The following is a 23,324-nucleotide window of genomic DNA, read 5'->3' as shown; positions in this document are numbered from 1 at the left end:
AGGAAGGATGATATATAGGGCATGATTCATGGAAGTGTTTTATAATGGCGCAATCCCATAGGAAAACGTTCCATGAATCAGGCCCTTAATCTTCAATCAGTAGGACTTTAGATCACTGTCCACAATATCGCAAATAGGTAATCATGAGGATGCCTTACAACAAATTCAGAGGAAGTAGCGACACAGATGTAATTTCATTCCATTACATTTTAGGCTTTGGATAGATGTTATTACACTATTAGTCCAACAAAGGAAGGTTTTTCTGGCTGTCCTGTGTGATGAGGTTTATGTCAACAGAACACCAGAGACCACCACAATATCGCTCAACAGTTTTGTTCTCAAAGTAAGCAGGTTGGGGTTGGATGGTCTGAAAGACAAAACAGGGCGGTTGATCAGGTTTAACAACTCCTGAAAAGGGAGTGGTTGAGCAGTGGCACAGCCAGCAACGGTAGAAGGGCCTTATGTAGCTCCTCCTCCACACCCGGGTGCTTTCCACCTGTCTATATGGGTTACTCTCTGCTGTCGGCCTCTTCCGGTTTCTGAAGTCCTGGCTACTGCCTTGGTTTTGAGTGGACACAATCAGTTCTTCATAGAAATTAAGGGTTCTCAAAAACTTAAAAGTAAATGTATGCGCACATGCAGGCTCTGAATGTTATGCTGTGTGTGTGCAAGAGCGTTTGAATGTGTGTGTGTGTTTTGTGAAGATGTTTTGTGTGTGCGTGTGTTTGGGGGAGAGTTAACAGTGACATGCTGGCACATATTGTGCGTACCTGAACGTATTTGCAGTGGCAATACTGGCATAGATTTGGGCACAGGCAGCATTAAATAGGATTTTACAGGGCCATGCTGGCATATATTGTGTGAACCCTCATAAGTGTTTTACAGTCAGAATGCTGGCATACATTTTGGCCGCAACATCATGAGGGTGTTTTAAAGTGGCAGTGTTGTTAGATATGTGGGTGAATTGTATGTAAAGTGCTTCTGTGTATTGCTGGTAACCTGGCATCTATTGCACTTTTATTGTGTGTTACACTACAGAACCAATTGTAAGTTAGGCAGCTTTTTACCTAGTTTTTCTCAAGAATTATGTCATTCGAATCCATTATTTTTATTTTAGATACTTTTTATTGAGCTTCTTCACTTCCAGCAACACAGTCAGTGCATAAGATTTGCATCTTTGAATAAGACACATAAAAAGTAAAGGTGTTGTGACGAGTCCCTAGATGTCGTCCTCCCTTCCCCCAACCCCATGAGGAGGTACCCCTAATTATGAGGCCAACAAGGTCAGGCCACTACCCGATAGTGCCCCTGGGAATGGTACACAGCAGAAGGATCTCATGGGGAGCGACTCCCCCTCTGGGAAAAGAGAGACATCTAGGGAGAACGCGGTATGACCCCCTCCCAATTACCCCTCCTCAACCTACACCTGGGGTCCATTCAAGAATATGCCCAACCACCCCATGTACCTGTGTAGGGCCATTGGCATAAGATCCTCTGAGACGAGGAAGAGTAGGGACTACCTAAGGATGACTCCCTCTTCACAAAAGCACTGAGATGAGAAGGAGGTGCAGACAATGAGGAGCCATGATGAGAACTTGAATGAGCATTCTAGTTATCAGTGCCCATTCAGAATAAAGAGGATGGAAGGACTTACTCATGTGTCAAGCACTCTCTGAACCGAGCAGAGACTGCTGATCAGGACGCGAACAAGGGAGCTGCGATGTCCCTACTCGGTCCAATCTGGAAGGACCGCACAGAAAACTGGCAAGCCAAAGATCCAGACGTGCGAGGAGCCTGGATGGTGCGCGTAGGTTTAGATGTGCACGCCGAGAGAAACTACATGCTGCAGACCTGCTGCAGTCCGCCAAAGAACAAGAGAAACAGGGGGTGGGAGGAGACCTAAGCTGCAGTTCAATGAAGATGAGACCTAATGGAGAAAACCAGCAAGAGCCCAAAAGGTAACACGGTTGCTGGGATGGTTGGTATGGGCGTGAGGGAGTCGTGCAGGACTCCAAAAACACAATGCAGGGGCTAGGAGGAAAACCAGCACACCCACGGTTATGGGACCCTCACCCACAAAAGAAGAGACAGACAAATCCTTTTCTTTGGGGCAGTACCTGGCAGGAGAGTGAACCAGGTCTGCCTTAAGTGAGCCATAGAGAAACTAGGGTTTGGGACCCGTACTTCAAAAGAAGATCCATCCAAAGTTATCTTCTTTGTGGCAATACCTGGCAGGAATGTGAACCAGATCTGCCAAAACTAAAGTACAAGAAAAGCCAGGGGAAGGGAGTCATTCCTCCTGATGTTGTGAACTGTGAAACCAAATACAAGAGACACCAGTGGAAGGGAGTAAATCCCCCCCTCATGTTTTGAACGGTGTAACCAAATACAAGAGAAGCCAGGGGAAGGGAGTTATTCTCCCTGGTGTACACTGAAACCAAGATACCAGCATAAGGGAGACATTCTCCTGGTAACCAAGGCCAGGGAAAGGGAGCCTTTCCCCCTGGTTGTGTTGAACTATAAAATTCAGATTCCAGGAGAAGGGAGTATTTCTCCCGGTAACCAGACCTGAAAAGACTTTCTGATACAAAGTGTTACAAGATAAGCAGTGTGTCAGCCAAATAAAGGTGTGTGGACCTTGTCTTTTGTGTTGGAGGACAATTTTGACCCGGGGAAGGGAACTATTCCCCCAAAAAGGAAATCAAATGAGAACGTTGATTTATTTTCGGTTTTATTTGTTTAAACTGCTGAAGAGTAGATTAATGAAGTTAAAGCATAATGCTCCCCACTGTGTCTTTAATAGAATCAAGACTGCCTGCGCTGTAAGCAGGGATAATCTTCATTGTCCGTTGATTTGCCCAGGCAAATGGGACATCACCCACAATGCATGGTTTTCCCAAATTGCACAACCAACACAGAAAAGTCAACTTTTATCCCCAACCCAGAAGATGAGAGTAATTTGTCTGGACCAAGAAAGTTTACTTTCTCTTTAGTTTAGTTTTTAAGTGTAAGGGACAGAGGTTGGCTTTTTGACACGCAATGCTGGACTATTGATTTACACAGGCATTCTGACCAGACTCTTAGTATTTTAGTTGAGGTAGGGAAACTCCTCTTGGACATAGGGAAAGTTAGGTTTTCTCTTTATTCTCTTGACTAATAAAAGTCTATAGCAATCACTATGCCACCTGTGTGTCAGTCTCCTCCTTCTGCACCCTTACAGTGTTAATGTAATCCATTTCCCATTACAATCTAAGAAAGAAGGAAATGAGAAGAAGCAAGCATCTGATTGTCTTGCACTAGTAAAAACTGACAGTAAATTACAAGGTGAAACAGCTCAATGCTCATTCTAAGAGCCATTGATGTGTGCAGCTTCATACTAATGGGACAAATCTGACCACTTTTGACATTACAAGAAGCTATTCCTGAGGCGTTTGCTGCTGTCACATGTTGCATAGCACCTTACAGGGGATTTACATTAGGCGGAAACAGAAGTTTCAGAAATAATCCTTATTCCATACATCCAAGCCCTCATTAGGACCCGCCATAATCAGTTGTAATACCTCATGCTCTGTCGTAATGCCCCTATTCTCCTCCTTTGAATACAGTAAGATATACAGGCAACCTGAGATTGATATCCAGTTTAAAGCTATTGCCCCCTTAGCTAACAGACAGCCAATGTCTATTGATTTGTGTCTCCTTATCCTTTTTGCGCATCACCCAGTAAGGACAATTCTGTGATCATTTAACCAGGTCATTTTATCCACTTCGCACATCACCTTAACCCAGAAGGTCTTCAATAGTGGATATACGACCAGACAAAATGAATAAAGGTAGCATCTGAGCATTGGTTATTAGGGCACATGTCTTGTGTAAAGATGTTGATCTTGTATACCAAGTGAGAAGTGACATATGTTGTATTAAGTATGCTATTCTGGATTTGCTTACATCACTTATTTTGGGTGCAGGTCCCAGACTTGCAGTATTCAAAATGACTTGGTTTGCTTCCCTGCCAAACAATTTTCCTCTCATGGACTGTCCCTCTTTTGGGTGTGGGACCCAGTTTTGCAATATAGCTGCTTGGTTCACTCTCCTGCCAAGCAGTTATCCTTTCATGAACTTCTCATTTGGGTGCCGGTCCCAGAATCACAATATTCAAATCGGCTTGGTATACTTTCATGCCAAGTAATAGTCCCAGCTTGGACTATCTCTCATAGGGTGTGAGCCCCAGACTCTCAATATTCAGATTTGTGTTTCAGATTCTCATATGGGTATGGGTCCCTGACTTGCAGCATTCAAATTGGCCTTTGTTTCTGACTTTAATATGGGTGTGTCCCTGACTCGCACTTTGTTCCCAGGGTCCCAGAACCTCTTGCTCTGGCTTCTGCCTTCACCTATTTCCTCCCCCTGACCTCCTGTGGCACTCGGGTAACCAGATACCTGTTTACTTCCCTCTCGAACATACCAGCGTTTCCTAAACAGCTGTTGCTTCTCTTGAAGTTCCGGTCGCGTTTGGGGCTTTGTCGCGGTCAGCAGCTGTGATCTTGACATCTGCTTCTTCCCGGCAGTACAGCCTCTCTCCTGGGCACTTTGCCGGTGCTCTGGATGCCCAGAGGTTCCACACAGCAGTAACATGAGTAGTGATTCTGGGACCTTACTCACGTTCTCCTCCTCCGCTCTTGGCTTCGCTCCTGCTCGCTCCCGCCCTTTTCGCCCTTGCATGGCTTGATGGTTTCCTCCTTGGAGTATCGTTCTCCCATTGAATCTCAGCTGTGGAGTGTTTAAACTCCTGCGTTGGAAAATGACAGTGTTTTGAGCCAATCACATTCGCGGAGAAGCTAGAACGCTCACTCTGCTTCTCCAGCGTGATCTTGTGACTCCTGATCATCATCAACTTCTCAGTACATGACAGAGTCAGATGTGATATACTTTGCACTCTGAGGTTGGAATCTTATCAAGTATATTAGTTTGACTAACTTGACACTAACAAATACTGGCCCTACCAAAAGGAGGAAGGGGTGAATTAAACATCGGAGAATGGTTTAAGTGTACTACTGCGATTGAGTACTGTGTTCTCTGAACATGGCCATCCCTAATCTCATAAGGGGGTTACTCCTCCATGTAATCCTCCCTTGGTGCACCACCCCTAGGGCGACTATTGTACTGTGGACGCACCACCGTGGCCCCATGGGAATGGTCTCCCTCAGGGGAGAAGTGACGACATCCTCCGATTCGTCACATCCCACTACAGCACCAGAAGAATTTCATACCAATGTAAAAATGACCAAGTTTTTTGCACCCAGGCAGAATGCCGCAGTTTTCCCTCTTGAAGACCATCTTAACATCTTCCTCACCTGTTTAGGAACCAAACTTACTGAATCTCTATTGTGCTCCTTTTGGCTGGATGCTGTAGCCCCATGCCCGAAGCTTTCAGGTGCATCCACAAAGATTAATGAAACAAACGCTGTCTTCTCTCTTGAGACAGCTTCCACTCTAGAAACCAGCACACATATACTAGCACTGCAGACTGGACCTGTTATTGTGCAATGAAACACAAGAAAAGTAATTATTGACCACTAAGACGTGCACCTGCAATAGGGATCTGACAATTCATTGACCTCTACTCCTCTTCTTTTTCAACCACCCCCCTTCAATTTAGGGGACTTCCAGGCAGCTGAGGATAATGATGCTTAAGTATTCTTTGCTAGTCCCAGTGTCATAGAACACCAAAATACTTCTTCTATCACTCAGTGTCAAGCTCTGGAAAGCCTATAATCTACCTGAATTGCTACTTGTGAAGGTCTACAGAGAAAACAGGACCACCATACCAATCTTTTACATTACGTCATTTAGAGCTTAGCTACTCCTAGGCCCATTACCAACATAGCATGCAACATAGAAACATCTTGCATTGAAATGATTAACCCTACACAAGTGGAAAACCGGGAAGCCACGCCTGGCCCAGTACCCTCTTCTAAGTGCATAGCGCCCCCTGCCTTTAACTCTGGAGCGAGAGAGGTCTTGGCTAAATTACCACCTGCTCCAATTCTTGTCAACTCCCCCCTGACAAATTTTACTCCACCATTAGTGATAAGATAAAAAAAGCTAAAGAGGCCAATTGAATACATTGGAAATCTCAAATGGCAAAAATGGAAACCTACAACAACAACAAAAGCATTAAACCTACAGTCGTGATTACCGGCTCAGCTACGAATGATCTGATCGACAATGAAGAAGGGCTCTTTGACGGAATTATGAATCTTCCCCATAGAAAAATAAGGCTGGAAAGAAGGTCTCCAAACAAAAGCGCTTTCGAGTGCAACACCCACTTCTCCACTCACCCAACCATTGTACATCGGCTCTCGGTCACAATGATATACGCACCTATTTAACGAAACCAGCTGGGACTTGCCAAACCTCATTCAAATCAACTTCACAAAGTAGGACTACGCTGTTGCAGATAACAATGGTAAGTCAGCAGGCTGAGGACGATGTCTTACAACCGCTCATGGTTGGAACTTCACTTTCAACAGTCATATTCGGAGCAACCATCAAAGGACCACTAAAAGGCACTGCTTACTGCTAGAACATGTGCTTTTCAAACCTGCCAAGTACCCCCAGCTCTTATGAACTGCTGTCACTGCTTTAGCATCTAAGCCCAGCTTTTCATACAAGTGGCTGCAACTAAAATGTGTCTTGTTTTCAAGGTTGCACCCATCTCCTAATCGTGCTGTAATACTCCCAACAGTTTCAGAGTATTATGCTCTTATGGGTCATTAGAACAGAAGACATCCTAATAGTGGACCAATTGGAAGATGAATTGTATATTACATCGAATATTCACTTTAGCATGAATTTAGCAACAGGTTTTGTCATGTCATATGTTAGGAAGAAACCTGTGCAGTTCCCTTAGGGACCACTGCAAAAGATTTAGGACTACAAGTGTTTGGCAGGAAACCCACTTGGTAGCAGTCTGTACCACACAGATTCACTTGGTAGCTGTGGCTGAGCAGTCAGACTTCTCTCAAGAAGAGTTAGGCAGTATGTAGAGTATACACAATAGGTACAGAGATACAGTAGCACAAGCAAATACTGACCAGAGCTTTGGTGTAAAAGTATATAATTATTTATTTAAAGACACACTTGTAAATTACACTAGCACAAAAGAGGTAAGTAAATTCAGCACACAGTCACTATTATATATATATATACAACCCTAATTACTTATTAGACAAGTCTTAGTGAGAAACACCACTTATTTTCAGACAGAGGTGAGCGCTTAACATAAGATGGCACTCTAATAAGTTATAAAAAAAGGGAGGGAAAAAGTCAGAGTTAGGAAAGCACACAAGTTTCAATACTTTTAAAAGAACCACAGTGAGGCAGGATAGGCAGAGTTCTACTGGAGAGCAAGGAAGTCAATTGCAAGGCCCACTCTTGGAGAGAGCAAGCTGAAGGGGTCCAGGTTCACACAGTGGGGTTATGCCCAAAGGGTCTTGTAGATAGTTTGCACAAAAAGGATGAAATTAAAGTCAGGAAAAGTTAGCTAGGTTGTCCCAGGCCAGCCCAGGTTAGAAAGTCGAGGCTTTACTGTCACCCGAACGATCTGTCGCAAGGGAAGCAAGGCGGGACACAGTACCTTAAGTGTGAAGGAAGCTCCAGCGGGGGCAGTTGTTCCTGGCAGCGGGTGCAAATCGGTGTTTCGTCCAGAGGAAGAGGAGGTCCCGCCGTGGAGGAAAGATGAAGGTCGTTGCACTGCCAGGGAAGAAACCAGCCGCGCAGTTCTTCGCTTAAAAGGTACTACCCTTCTCTTCGCGGTAGTGGTAAACTGTGGTATTCCGGTTGCCGGGGTGCTTGGCACGGGCAAGGCGGCCACGAGATGCTTCAGGAAGGTGAAAAGAAGGCAAAACTGGTTATCGCCACCAGTCAAAGGAAGAAGACTCTCCGGACTGGAGATCTCCTCTGTCGTCGGGAAAAGTGGTGAGACGGTTCAGCAGGGCTCCACCGATGGTGTCGTCGTTGCAGGTCGGCTCAGCTTCTCCCTCCTCGGATTCTTAGGTCCTATGGCGACTTCTGAAGTTCCAGTCCCCAAAGCCCTGCTTTTATGCAGCACACCCTCATTCATTCAGCCTAGCTGTCAATCAAACATGCTAAGTGGGGAGCCGGCCGGCTCACCACTTGGGCCAATCACACAAGAGTGCGACTTGAGTTACCAAGGTAACTCAGTCCAGGGTGCCTAAACCCCCTTCCACACCCCCTGTGGTACCCAGACAGAGTGGCACCACTTTTGGAGGCTTCTGTGGAGAAGCCCGCCAAAAAGTGGAACAAAGGGCTCGACTTGGGTTGGAGTCACAGAAGAGAACACAAACGCCATTTTAGAATCGAGTTCTGGCAAAAAATACCAACCGGTGAATAAATATTAAATAAATAAACCAGCGGTATGTTTGAGGCTATAAGAATTAAATAATTAAAGTTGGTAGCCTCGAAAATGGGAAAGTCCCATATAGATATATTCGCTAGGATATATGTATCCACTGCCACCAGCCAAAACTCAATCAGGGGGGACAGAGACGTGCCCCCTCGAACAACAGACCCCGGGGCAATCGAATTGCCCCGACCAGTACGTCCACAATGTGATGGTTTGTACTGGTTTCTGTTCATAATTTGGGACTAGTAAAGCCAATGGTGACTTTACATGCCCTGGGAGACAGTAGTCAGTCCCAGGGTATGGAGTCTATGATGGGGGGGTCGCTACGACACCCCTTGGTTACGGCATGGAGGGTGCTGGGTAACCCACATCAAAAACACATGAGACCCTATGGAGTAAAAGACCCCATAGCCCATAAAACACACGGAAAGATAAAGGAACACCTCAAATCATGTCTAAGAGTGGGAGTAAAAGAGTTGCACTCCTAGCAGGAGAAAAAAATAAACCCCAAAAATCCAGCAAAGCTGCTGGGGGACTCACTAGGTTTGGGAAATTAGCCTTTACAGAGAATTCTCCCTAACACTATACAATGTGGAACTATACAAAAGAGGCTACCTATGCTCTATTGTCGAAACTCTGATGAATAAACGTGCACCCATGAACAATAGGTCAATCCCTGCCTCAGGGCCACTCTTATTAAATACTTGTTCGGACAAACTACTTATGCACACCATATTGTTCTTTATGCTCATGTAATAACAGGGATCCTCTAATTACACGGCTGAGGATGGACTCCTGGAAAATATAGATAAATTGACTCCAGTAGCACTTCTGGAAACTCGGATGGTAAACAACGTTTTGGAATTACCCAAATGCTCGGCCACACCACTGCATGCATCTGCTTCCACATACAACTCAAATGACACTTTGCACAACACTTCTGCCATACAAATGTAGCTACCTTTCACGACAATTCGAACTGTAGCTACATACATAACGTGCTATCCTCTTACACACATCCCTGCAGCTTATTTCCCTAGTGTACCTCTCTCTACCCATACACATGCCAATTTGACATGGGTGGCTAACAGAGACTCGGCCAAGCCATCCTAACCTTTAATGGCCATTATGCACACATGCATACTAGCATCAGCTAACTTTCCCATACTTCGGTCCCTCCAAGGGCGTTTAACCTACAGCACTTTGGGACCATACCCATGGTGAAAGGTGCTATACAGATGATAAAATTAAATTAAATGAAATAGATGTCAGCCATACTATTCACTAACAAGCAAATAAGGGTCCTAAGGGTAGACTAAAAGACGGTCTACTTATATCTGTCCAAAACGTGCTTGCTTTAAAGAAATTGGACTTCACTACTGACTGTGTGCTTGAAGGCCCTTTATCATGTAATGAACCCAATAACTGGCCTAAACCTATACTCCTTGTTAACGTTTATGACCCCACAGGCAAGAGGCAAGGAATATCACAGTAAGATGCTGGATACGGTTGACCTTTTATTAGGAAAATATATTGATACGTCTTATGTTGTGTTAGGAGACTTCAATGCTAAAATTCTTATCACTCATGATCCTCCCGATTCTGATTTCTCTCCCTCTCCCATCACTGAACACCCACATGATTGTAAAGGCCTCTTTAATGGGCACACCTTCTATATCGCCAGAATCTGAGAATGTTAAATGGGCTCTTTCCTAGTTTACTAGGGTAAGTGGGAAAAGTGCATTTGTCATAGACTATATTTTTGTCTACCAACTTCTACTCCCACATGTCAGTGGCATGCTCATAATGGTTAGATATGAAAGTGACCATTTTCCTATACATGCGATCTTCAAGATTGAACATTGTCACCCTTTACATGATTCTGCATATATTCTGTCTATTTAGCTGGTTTAAATCTTATAAACTGGAGCTCTGTAATCTTGATAAAGCGAACTTCACTGCCAAGAAAGCCCTTGGAGACCTAGTCTCTTTAAAATTTTCTAGGCTGCATAATGCATCCGCTCCCTCTTGTAAACCTACTGTCATCTCTTACTATGAGACAGCTATATTAAACATAACATCTCATGTTATAGTGAATAGGAAAACTGCTAATACTAATGCAATCACTAACCGGCAAAGGCCCATGGTTGTAGGTTTGACAAAGCTGTACAACATGCCAAACAACAGCAAAGAGCTGACCTCAAAAATCTGATTTGACTAAAGGATAGGGGAAACGTATTACTACTCTAGTCAAGGTTAGAAAATCTGACTACCAACAAAATGGTTACGAGATCATTTCAGGCAAAAAGATAGAGATCTTTGGCTGTCATTGACCAATTGTGCTATCTTTGGAGATCAGCAAACGTTTTAGAGTATTCCAAACAACTGCAAGCAAACCCCCACTAAGTAAATGGTGCCTCCAAAGAAGATTGGAAAAATCACATTGCCAATACGATTGGGTTACCCCCAGATGGAGACTCTTCCTTGAGTTCCTCTAGCAATAGATGGACCTATTTGCTCACAGTCTCACAAATTGACAAAATTATAAAAAGTATAAAAACCTCTAGAGCACCAGGACCGAATAAGTCCTGTAATACATTATTAAAGATGAACTCACTTATTTGGGCAGAAGCATTACACATACTGTTTAACACTGTTAGCGTTACTAACCAACTTCCGACCTCTTGGACTGATGGTATTATAGTTCCTGTTCATAAAGAGTAGTCATACTAATCCAAGTAATTACAGAATACTTGCAATGTTTGATGCATTGGCTAAAATCTTTGCCAGAATTCTACTCAATGAACTTACATCCTGGATTGACACGTACAACATTTTCCCTTTCTATCAAACTGATTTACGAAAACACTCAAGTACCCTGCGTAACAACTTAGCCTTAGCCACATTAGTTGAAGCAGCTTGGAACACACAAAAGCAACCAATATTTGCAGCTTTCATTGACTTTAGCGCTGCGTTTGATACTATTCTTAGAGAGGATCTATGGCGCTTCTTGCCTGGAAAATCCCTTCAGGAATACTAACTATGATCCTACACTTGTAAACCAACACCAGAGTTTAAGTATGCCTAGATCATACCGGACATGTTTCTGTTTGGATCCCCACTTACAAATGAGTAAAGCAGGGTTGCATAGTGGCCCCCACCTTAGTTAATTTATATCTGGCTGACTTGCAAACTGCTCTAAAATCCGATCACTTCTATCCTCCTAAACTTTGCATTGTTTCCATCCCTTTGCTTGGATGTGCCGTTAATTTAGTCCTAATGGATTACACCCCAAAGGGACTACAAGCCCAACTGAACTCCCTGGCTTCTTTGTTGCCTCCAATGTCCTTAAGAACAACCTACAAAAAACAAAAATCATGGCCTTTTCTCCTGATTGCACTAAGCGTAAACCTTACACCAGGTTCGTGAATAGCACCTGGCTTGAGAGAGTTTCTAAATATAAAAACCTAGGTATTATTGTAGACGACAAACTTTCGTGGACCACGCAGATGGACTCTGTCCGCACAAAGACCACTCAACAACTTGGTGCTCTAAAATATTTTCTGCACAAACATAGTGAACATAATATAAACACTCTTCTAAAGATCTACCGAGCCAAAATACTTCCAAGTATTACATACGAGGCAGAACTTTGGACAAATAAGTAGAGAAATGAACTAGGGCGATTAAAAAAATCCTTGAAATCCTTAGTCCACCCTCTTTGACATCCATCGACTATATCCCTTTGAATTTGGGGTCTATAGTTTAGAGTCTCTACTAACAAAAAAGCTGATACTGTTGCACTGGAAATGTCTCAATTCAACCCCTGGAACTCTCTTATTGATACTGGCCTTGGCCTATGACTATCTTACTCCATTCCTAGGCAACAGTTGTCTTAATCCCATTTATAAAATTGTGCTATTGTGCTCCAGACAACTAATACAGGAGGCACTCAGTTTTACCTTTCCCGCTACAAAAATAAATTTAAAAGGACCATTGAATCCTATGAAGATGAGAGTGCCATCATCAATTTGGCCTGAAAAACTAAGTGGTCCTTACATCCCACACTTACAGCTTCACACTAATCCACCTGCCTTTCTAATTTCATTTTCCACCAACTTCACGGTACGAAAATAAAATGTACTTTAGCTGAATCCTTAGAGGTATCAGGAGCTTGGCTCAAAATTCTGCTGCAACACAGACTGTGTAGACTTAGTGGAGATGGCACCATAGAGTTGATTAAACATCTACTGGTTGAATGTAGAAGTCTTGACTTTAGTCGTACATTACTGGGGTATATACTAATGATATTACCATATCACCTTTCTGACCTCCAACGATGCTCAGGCAGCGTTATATACATGGAAATGACATTCATTTGATTTACTACTTAGCAAAAGTTTGACAAAGTGCTAGAGATCATAGACAAACTATTTTTAATTCTTGCATGCTTGAGGCTGCTTTTCAACTCTTCATGAGGAAATGTATATATTTGCTTAGGTGCTGTTTCATTCTGAAAGTATTTTTTATTAACTATTGTATATAAATAAATAAACACCTGTGAGCATACGGGTGACTATAAAACCTCCCCCTGGGAAGACATAGAGGTGGAGGTTTAGAGCAGCAGCTCAGTGGACGAGAGGTGGAGGCAGCGAAGGAGTGGATCGGGGAGAAGCAGATTAAGGAGGCAGCGAATGAGCAGTTGCAGGATGAGCAGCAGCTGGAGGAATATTGGGGTAGAAGTGTGAGTGGAGACAGCATAGCGTGACGGAGGCGTAGTTGGAGTAGTTGGTGGAGCAAGAGGACTGGAGATAGCAGGAGAAGATAAAGGGCACATGCAGGAACAGTTGGAGGGTCAGACAGAGTAGAGGCAGCATGGAGAGGAGTAGAGGCAGTTGGAGGAGGACAAGGAATAGAGACAGCAGAGGGAGGAGGAGCAGTTACACGAGCAAGAGGAGCGAACAGGGCAAAGCAGAGGTAGATGGAGAGACAAGAAGAGCAACAGACAGTGAGACAGCATGCACCTTTTTTTTGTCTGGGGGCAGTGGGAATGGGTAAAACAAACGGTGAGATGGCAAGAAGATTTGATGACTGCCAGACTGAGAGTGAGACACTAGCGCCGAAGGCATGAGCGAGTGGCGACTCAGCAAGGTTGTTTGGTGGCAGGGTCAATGCTTTAAGGGAGGGAGGTGAACGCATAGGCCAGCAAGTTCCTAGAAACCAGCCTAGCCTGCCTCACATCTGGGAGACTCTGTGGAGTCTGAATCTACTGCAATTGTATCTAAAACACCTGGAGAACAATATCCAAACCATGGTCATTTAGGAAAGCCACGCTCCCACCAACCCATCATTCCAGGTATAAACTGAAACCAAATACTGTGAGTAACGCTGAGGAAAACACCAGAGAAACTTTTTAAAAGGTAACCTGTGAGTTTAGACCACGTTATTTTGCCATTCCAACCTTTTTCTGTTGCTCAAAATTAGAATGAAAAGAAACCAACCTCAAAGAATGATTTGTTGTGGAGAATTTATTTCTGGGAGGAACGCCCAGAAGAGGAGAAGCAGAGGCTTTAACAGAGAGCTCTGCAATCCATTGCCACATGGAAGCCTTTCAAGTTTCAGGACCCTGGAGAAGACCCCAACAAAGGACTATTACCAAATGCTTTCACCCCGGAGGAAATAACCTTGTGAAAGGACTGTTAAAGACTAAAATATCCTGGCAGGAAACTGGAGATACTTTGAATGTCCAGGTGGAGGGGGGGACATACTAAAGGGTATTCCAGTAAAGAAACTACTTTTGAGGAGTCATTACTTTGTCAGTCGGTTTAACCAACAGCAGAGTGCCGATTTTACTTATCCCAACCTTACCATTTGTACAGTCCTTAACAAATCACTGTTTTGAGTGGTACTGGAGTGTCAGCTGGTGGTTTCCTAGTGTCTTTGTGACACCACCAGCCTTCCATCTATGCACCAGCAGTATCTCCAGAACCACCCCATCAGGAAGGTTTGCTTGTTGTTACCCAATATAAGAGGTTATGTAGGTGGTAGGGAAAAGTCCCCATATGTTGAAATACCAAAGGGGATAGTGATTCCCGGGAACAAAGACCTCAAACACCCAGCGAAAAAGGTAATTTATGGGAACCACAATAGACAAAGCAAGCCTGCTGCTCTCCTTGGGCTAACTGTGCACACCTACACACATAGCTGGTGAACAGTGCATTGTGTACCATAAGACTGACGAGTTCCCGAAGTGAGCACGGATGAGTGCCAAATGGAAAGCAGGGGTTCCCAGACACAGGGACATTAATATGCCCCTCAGTTGAGGTATTAGAAAATATAATCACTAGTGGCATGGGGAACCAGAACATGGGTCGCCCACCACCATGTTAGTCCTGCCTGGTTTAAACATAGTCAATTGCATTTTTAAGCCTTTGACCCACAGAACATAATTACAGAATGTCCACGGAAGCAGAGACCAATAGACAACATGCAACACATGATACCAATGAGATAAAGAGGGGAAACACATGAAAGAGAGGTGGGCCCATACCATTTTATTTATGTGTTTTTTGTATTTGTAAAGCGCCTAGCAGCCCGGGAGCATCGTGGCGCTGTTTCAAGGAAATGTCTTAGTTACAGGGGTGAGGTTAGTGCAGGTTACAATAGTCGGTACATGTTACAGAGGATGTATGACTTACATTAGCCCGGGCATGGATGGTTGCCTTACATTAGCTATACAGTTGGCTAGATGAGCACAGACATAAGAGAGGTACATACATCCGCTACCAGGTCCAAAGTGGGGTTTACACGAACAACATGGTTTTTATTGCTTTTCCGAAGACCAGGTGGGACTTGATGCCTCTGACCCAATATTAATTCTGTAAGGGGCCAGGAAACTACTATTATTGGAATACTTGAATACTTTGCCACTGCATACAAGCAGGAAGAAAGAGGCCTTTGTGATGGATGCAAGGGCAGTGTTTCCAGGAGGTTGGTGTGTTAGCAAAGAGAATAGCAGCAGGAGGGAAGAGCAATTGGATAAGCCAATTAGCCCATACCTTAAGAGAGCTTAGGTGTCAAGGAGAAAGAGGTGCAAAGAACCTACAAAGGGTTTTAACTCACAATCTGGCAAGAGAGATGGACAATGAGAAGGAACAGTTTGATTAGACTACTGACAACCATGTCCCATATGCTGGTCGGAGCCCTGAGTTAACCAGATTTGGGGGGAAAGAGAGAGTGAAGCATCGCTAAAGCGCAGAGGCTGGCGCATGGCAGGGAATGGAGAGGTTGGAGAAGAGCCTGTAGTGAGCTCACACCCAAGTTGGTGACCCTCAGCTGATGGTTAAAAATGCCTACAAAGCACACATGGTAGAGAAATCATGACCATTTCTGCTGAAGAAGTCTCCATGGCTGGGGGGTGTGGCAACATGGCTGTGTGAGCGGACTTGTTCTCAGAGGGCTCCCGCGGATCCGACGTTGATCCTTTGAAATGGATGTGCTTTACCCAGTTCATGTATGCCTGCAGCACACCCAAAGAAGCATGAATATCAGGGGCACAAACAGAGTGTCGTGACAACTCGATACGCAGAGGGACAGGTGAGTTACAGCTTCCGGAAGAATTGGGGAGCCTGAGTCTCGTAGCGGCACAAGATGGCGGATGGCAAACAAAGGGCCATAAACTGACCGCTGCGTCGCGGTAGAGGTGGCAGGTGCGGTGCAGCGGGGATCGAGCATCACACAGCGCCGGGGCCCCTACATATTAAGCCATAAAAGGCTGACATGACAAGTAAGGTGCTGAGATGGGGCTCCAGTTTTGAGTGGACTAAACAGCCTAATAACAAGGTGGAACGACACAGCCCATTCCAGGGCCTGTACCGGAAACTCGGGGGCAAGCTCAATACAGCCTGCTCATGAACTGTGCCCGGTGGATAGCGCTACAGATACCACCGCCAGGTGGGAAGCAACAGTACCTTGTTGGGGCTGAGGGCTGACGCGCGTGGGGCCAGCAAATACGCCCGAGGACCCGAAACAATTGAGGCTGGATAAACCTACTTCATTATGGGGGAGGACACAGCCCATTCCAGGAGTTAAATAGGCAGCCAGCAGATACCCCCGACACGGACGGGCTGGGCCCAGACACTAAGAGCCGTCTAACTTTATTTAAGCCGAGGGCTATAAGTGGTCGGGCTGCCCCGCACCTTTCTGATACAGCACGACGACCAACAAACCCTTAAGAACAAAGGGCAAGCAGCCTACGCTCGATGACTATGCCAAAACATCGCCGGGTGCAGAAGGGGCCAGGAGCAAAGACAAAACCCCCTCGGGGGGCACAGACACCATGTGCATGAACCAGGAGGTCCTTGCTGCAATTGCGGATCTGAAAGTGGCCTGGGAGACCAAATTGGGACTGGCCATGAACGAATTAAAGGCGGCTCTGGAGCTCAAAGTCTGGGCAGTGCAGGAAGAGGTGAACCTTCTTCAGCAGATGTCAGGACACTGGTGGAACGCACAGGGGACCTACAAAAAGAGATGGCCCCGGATACAGCAGACTGCGCAGCCCATAAATTAGAACTTCATGCCCTGGTGCAGCGTGTGGGCAACCTAGAAAGTAGGGCGGAGGAGGCGGTTGGACGCGCCCGAAGAAATAATATCTGCATTGTGGATTGCCGAAAGGAGCTGAGGGATCCAACCCTAGGGAGTATATTGAATCTATGCTCCTGCAGGAGATAACCGGAGGAGTGTTGACCCAAGGGTTCACTGTTTAAAGAGCACACAGGGCCCTGATGAGGAGGCCACCGCCGGGAACCCCCCCTAGGCTGGTGATAGCCAAGATCCTGAAATTACCGGGATCGGGAAAAAATTCTTGAACACTTTCGGAAGGGCGGAACAATAGAAAAGGGGTTGGCAAAAATAACTGCATACCCAGATTACACCTTGCAGGTGCAGCGCAGACGTATGAACTTTGGGACTGTGAAAAGAAGATTGTGGGAAGCAGGCCACAAGTATATGTTGATCTACCCGATCAAGCTGAAGGTGTTCAACAAGAACAGAACCCTGTATTTTTGAGACCCCGGAGGACGCTATTGGGTGGCTGGACAAGCAGAGCTGCCCTCAAGAATTGGGAATCCAGACAGGAGAAGGGGAAGATAAGTAACAAGCGGCTGCGGCACCTAGGGTGTCACAGCCTAAGACAATGGGACTTGAATATAGCATAAGACATGGCTTATGGGAAGGTGCTGCTAGGGCTATACATGCATGTATGATCCGATAGTACCGAGAAATCTTGATAATAGTGCGGGAGCCTTAGATAGCCAACCCTCATACCCCCACAGCGAGAAGTTTAGTTAGGTCACCGGTAGTCCGGTGACACCCTGCCGGGTTCCTGACCTCGGCATTCCGAGGCAGGACCAAATGTGGGGGGGGCTGAGATCCAGGGATGGAGCTCGGCACTTGTTGGGGTTGGACGGGGAGGGGGGAGGGAAGGGGTTGTGTGCAGTGGTTTGAAGTTGAGAAAAAGGGGGTCGGGAGTTTGTTGGGAGCGGGAGGGGAGCGAGCCAACCTTTGTGTCATCATAGGTGGATAGCGTCGGGTAGCCTTAGAGTGGTGACCTGGAACGTGAGGGGCCTCAATAGTTATCTTAAGCGTAATAAAGTAATGATGTACCTAAGAAGGATGGATGAAGATTGATATATTATTATTACAGGAAACCCACCTCACTATGGAGAAACTGGAGGTGGTCAAGAGGAAATGGAGGGGAAGCATTACGGGAGCCACGTATTCAGCTTATGCAAGGAGAGTCATCATATGGGTGGCACCGCATGTACCGTTTTAGCTAATTCGGTCGACGGTGGATCCGGAAGGTAGAATAGTTGTAGTGCAGGGGATGCTGGAAAACCAGGAAGTGAGCATTATAAATGTATACGCCCCTAACCAAGATACAGCGGCTTACTTCAGGACTCTATATGGCAAAATGAGTCCCCTGTTGGGTGGCGCGATCCTATGGGGAGGGAACTTCAACTGCACTTTGAATCCCAAAATGGACAGATCAGACGGTAAGCTAGACAAACCCACCCCGGCCGCTAAGGCGTTAAAGGCCCTGTTGACAGATTTTGACCTTGTAGATGTCTGGAGGCGGCTGCACCCAGCGGACAGGCATTACTTACACTACGCGGCGCCACATTACTTGCACACGAGGCTGGATTATGTGTTTGCCGCTTCTGAGTTAGTAGGAGAAATGGTGGGCGCGGAATATAAAGCCAGGGTGCTTTAGGACCACTCCCCCTTGGTCCTGGAGTGGCGAAACCAACCCCTTAGGGCGCGGATCCCGATGTGGAAGCTCAGAGCTGAGGCCCTGCAGGATCCGGGATTTCGGGAGGACCTGAGGGAGGCGATCACTGAGTACTTCGACATTAACACCGGCAGTGTGCAATCTGTGGGAACAGTATGGGAGCCATTTAAGGTAGTAGTGCGGGGTGTAGCCATATCAAAATCCAGAGGGCTCCAAGGGGGTATAGCACGGGAATTGCAAGAAACGGAAAGGGAGGTGGAGGACATAATGCGTAAGGGCAGTGCCTCTCGGGAGGATGGGCTAAGGATGAGGTTGCTGCAACAAGCCAGCAGTGAGCTCTGGGATAGATTATGTAAATTGAGCTATAAGAAATATGTGGAAAGGCAGCATGCGGGAGGAGACAAGCCGGGGAGATTGCTGGCCTGGTTATATAAAAATGAGACACCACAATCTGTGATCAGAGAAGTCAGGGATGACGGGGGCTAGATCTGGGATACCCAAGAGGGAATAAACGAAGAGTTCCTCAGATACTATAAACGTCTGTATGAGGACGTAGGGGAAAATATGGACCAAGAGATCCAAGAAACACTAGAAGACATAGGTCTTCCCTCTTTAGACGACCTGGAACGGGCAGACCTGGACGCCCCAAACACCTCAGACGAACTAGAGATAGTGATTCAGCACCTGCCCACATGCAAAGCTCCGGGGCCGGACGGGCTCTCCAGTGAATTCTATAAAACATATAAACAAGAGTTGCTCCCGCCGCTGCTGGCGATGCTCAATGAGGCATATGAGCGTGGTAGGCTGCTGGAGTCCCTACGGGAGGCAGTGATCATCCCGCTCTTGAAACCAGGTAAGCCAAGCACAGACTGTGGGTCATATAGGCCCCTATCGATGCTCAATCAGGATAGTAAAATCCTCACAGCGGTGCTGGCTAATAGGCTTAAACGAGTCATCGGCAGACTGATACATCCCGACCAAACGGGTTACGTCCCTGGCAGGAACATAACCGACAATCATAGGAGACTTCACCACATTATTGACCAAACAGAGAAGGATCCCGGCGAGTTGGCAATTGTCTCGCTGGATGCGATCAAGGCCTTTGATTCAGTGAGGTGGCCCTGGTTGCTGGCGACCTTGAAAGAATACGGGATGGGGCCGGGGTATCTGAGATGGGTCAAGATGTCATACAGCTCCCCAATTGCAAGGGTTAAACGGGCATTACAATCTCAGATAAATGGCAATTTAGCAGGGGCACTCGACAGGGTTGCCCCTGGTCGCCCATGCTATATATCCTAGCGTTAGAGCCACTGGCAGTCTGCCTCAGACAACAATACGGGGAGATAGGGATCCGCCCTACAGGAAGTACGCATCTTATTTCATTGTATGCCGATGACATGCTTTTATATCTGCGCTTCCCAGAGGAGAACCTACAATATGTCCTGGAGGTGATGGAACGTTACGCTACCCTCTCGGGTATAGCAGTGAACCCCAGGAAGTCCAGTGTGTTCCCCCTGGGGAGGTGTAGAAGCGCCCCACAGAGAAGCCTACCGGTTTTTGCCTATACCTTGGCGAACTTAGACGTTTCGATACCTTGGTATCGATATATACCACACGACGGGGGCAGAACATAAACACAATACGGAGAAGGCAGTTGAAGGCATTAAAAATGGCATGGGATTTTGGTCCAGATTGCCCCTGGCCATGGTGGGGAGAGCGGCTCTGCTTAAGATGGTAGTCCTGCCCAGACTGTTACACTTTTTTGTAAACATCGAGTATGTGATCCCTAAACGCTTTTTTGCCAAACTCATTAGCCTGTGCAGGGGTTTCATATGGCACAATTCCAGGAACAGGGTGGGCCTCTGGAAACTACAAAACTCAGAGGTATAAACCTGCCGAATTTTGAGTTATATTGCTTGGCAGGACAGCTGCAATATGTGGCCAGGTGGCTGTCTGAAGAAGAAATGGCTGAAGCCAGGCTGTTGCGCAGGGATCCTGCCCCCTACTTCCTCAGAGAGACAGTGTGGTTGCCTAAACCAAAGATACTAGGAATGGCGAGACTGTTGGTGCTTGGCTGGGAAATTTGGCGTAGAGCATGGCAAACTGTGGGAGACCCAGCCCCTTTCTCCCTGCAGGTGTCGTTAGTGGCGTTATGCGGGGAAGACTCCCAACTGATAAAAGCGGTCCGTAGATACTGGAAACCGATGGGCCTGGCCACCCTTGTAGATATATGGCAGGAGGGGGAGGCATTGGACTTTCAGAGACTAATGGAGGACACCGGGGTGCATAAAGGCCATTACTAATTCTAGAATTATTAAACGGGTGAGAGAAAGGTGCCCTGCGGCAGTGCTTGCGGAACAACCTGATGCTACCATAGACACTATGTATGATATCTCGGAGGGTGGGCATGAAATATCTCGCATATATGAGCTGCTGGGGACTAGGATGGGGAAGGAGCTGCTCCAACTGAGGCGAGACTGGGAAGAAGAGGTGGGTGAACCCATGTCGGATGGGCAAAGGGATAGAGCCCAAAGGTATCATAAGAAGGTGTCTCGAAATGCGAGACTTCAGCAGATCCAATTATATGTCACTCTTAGGGCATATTTGACCCCCGGCAAAATTGCCAGGTTTGGTGGCCCGGCGATACAGAAATGCCCTAGGTGTGGGGAGGAAGGTGTGGGGAGGAGGAAGCTAGAATGCTGCACATGTTTTGGGCTTGCCCGGAGATGAGAAGGTTCTGGACAGAGCTGAAGATACACTTAGCAGGGAAAGGGGTTACGCTGGATGTGGAGTCAGCTTGGGCATGCGTACTTGGGGGTTTTACCAGACCGCGCAACCTGAGGCACATTAGTAAGATGAAGGACCTGGCCTACATCTTGGCCAAACGGAGAATTGCAGTGTGCTGGAAAGCAGCCCATCAGCCTAGAATTGAGATGTGGTGGTCAGACCTCATGAAGTGGGCGGAGGCAGAAACAGCTGCTTGGTATAAAGCAGTAACCAGGGGGGGGGAGAAGAGGTGGGACCCCTAATAGCATGGAGGCAATTGGTGGCCTCGATGGTGGGTCCCTCCCAGGCCGACCACAGTGATGATGACACGGAAGAGACGATGGCAGTAGACACGTCTGAAGATGAACAGGTGGATGACACGTGCAGGGGCTCGAGTTAGAGAGGTGGGAGGGGGGAGGACCGAAGAGTGCATTCTCCAATGTAATGTTTGAAGTTTAATCACGAAAGTCCTTATTGTTTGTAATGTTTGGAGTGTTGTTTATAAAATATAACAATAAAAAATATTTTTTTTTTTAAAAAGAAGTCTCCATGGATAGGAGGTCGGAACACGAGATCTAGCCCCGGCAGCAGTGTGTAATAATTACACCTACAGAATCCAGTAGAGTAATGTACCTACAGAAGCAGATTTCCAACATCAAGACAGAAGGGTGTAAAGCCCTTTAAATCCACAGATTGTGAATGAACTGATGGACACTTTCCGAAGGCTACAGCATTGAGTTCTTCCTGTTCAGAATAGGGAACTGGGCACTAATGTCCTGTAGTTTCAGATAGAGTATTGTGTGCTGAACCAGGACTCTAGGTTCCCTTAGTGTAGACACTTTCACCAGATGTATTCACTCCTCTACCCTGACCCTGTTAAACCTAGTTTTCCTTTGTAGGTTTAGCTGTATACCACTGGGATCTGTAGGAGATTATTTTAACCTCACCTTGATTCCCAACAGGGAGGGGGCATTGAACCACATGACAAAGGGTAAGACTCTATCCTTTTTCCTGCTAAGCCGCAACGTTGGTTCAACCGAGAATAAAACAATGATGAGACTTCTGATACGTGTTCTGTTATGTTATCATGCTTTTGTACTTTTCCAAATGACCACCATAGTGTCTTCAAAGCACAGATCCTTGCTCTGCCTTATTGTTCTGAAATGCGTTTCTTATAGTGTGGATGTGTGTTGTTCCACTATATACATTGATTATCTTCTAGGATGTTGTGACACCGAAAGCAATGTGTTGGGTCACTATAAGCAAAGGGATTTGAAGATCATTTTGGAAGAATTATAGGTTAGAGACTGTGCAGTAGTGAGTGCCTGAGGGAGTCAAGAGCATGCACCGGCAATCCTTGCAGATATGGAGGCTTAAAATACCTGCACTATCTATGGTGGAGCGGGGCAATTCCTGAATAGTCATAGTCAGACAGCCAAGTCAACTACAGAAGGTTTCCTAGTCCAAGATTAGGACATATATGAAGGTGAATGTTGTTGGTAGCAAAAGAGTGGGGACGCTCAGAAAAGGTAGAAAGTGTGTTGTGAAATTGCTCACTGACTAAGTGATTAAGTGATTGTGGACCTTGATTGTCCTTTGAATTTCATTTTAAATTAATTTGCTATATTATGAGATAGATTCGTACAGAGAACTCCATTTCACTTATTTTAATGTATGTTACATTGTTGCTATTTTATGCTTTTAATGTATGTGTTATTTTTGTATTTGTGCTTTCGTTGATAGTTTCTTTCTGAAATAAAGATTAGCAATAATGACAATGATGAGTGTGGTGGAATAGACAGAATTAATACATTTAGAATGTGATTATTCCTCATCCCTAGATGT

The 23,324-nt window shown here is 45.9% G+C and overlaps 1 protein-coding gene across 1 annotated transcript in view; it reads left to right on the top strand.

The window, feature by feature from the left end:
- The window catches only part of MANBA (mannosidase beta), a 907,503-nt gene that overhangs the window by 574,741 nt on the left and 309,438 nt on the right, over positions 1 to 23,324 (top strand). The window lies entirely within an intron of this gene.

This window comes from Ambystoma mexicanum, chromosome 6q (genome assembly GCF_040938575.1).
Source record: "Ambystoma mexicanum isolate Mex_15411 chromosome 6q, UKY_AmexF1_1, whole genome shotgun sequence".
Taxonomy (NCBI): Eukaryota; Metazoa; Chordata; class Amphibia; order Caudata; family Ambystomatidae; genus Ambystoma; species Ambystoma mexicanum.
This window is presented reverse-complemented; position numbering and strand designations above follow the sequence as displayed.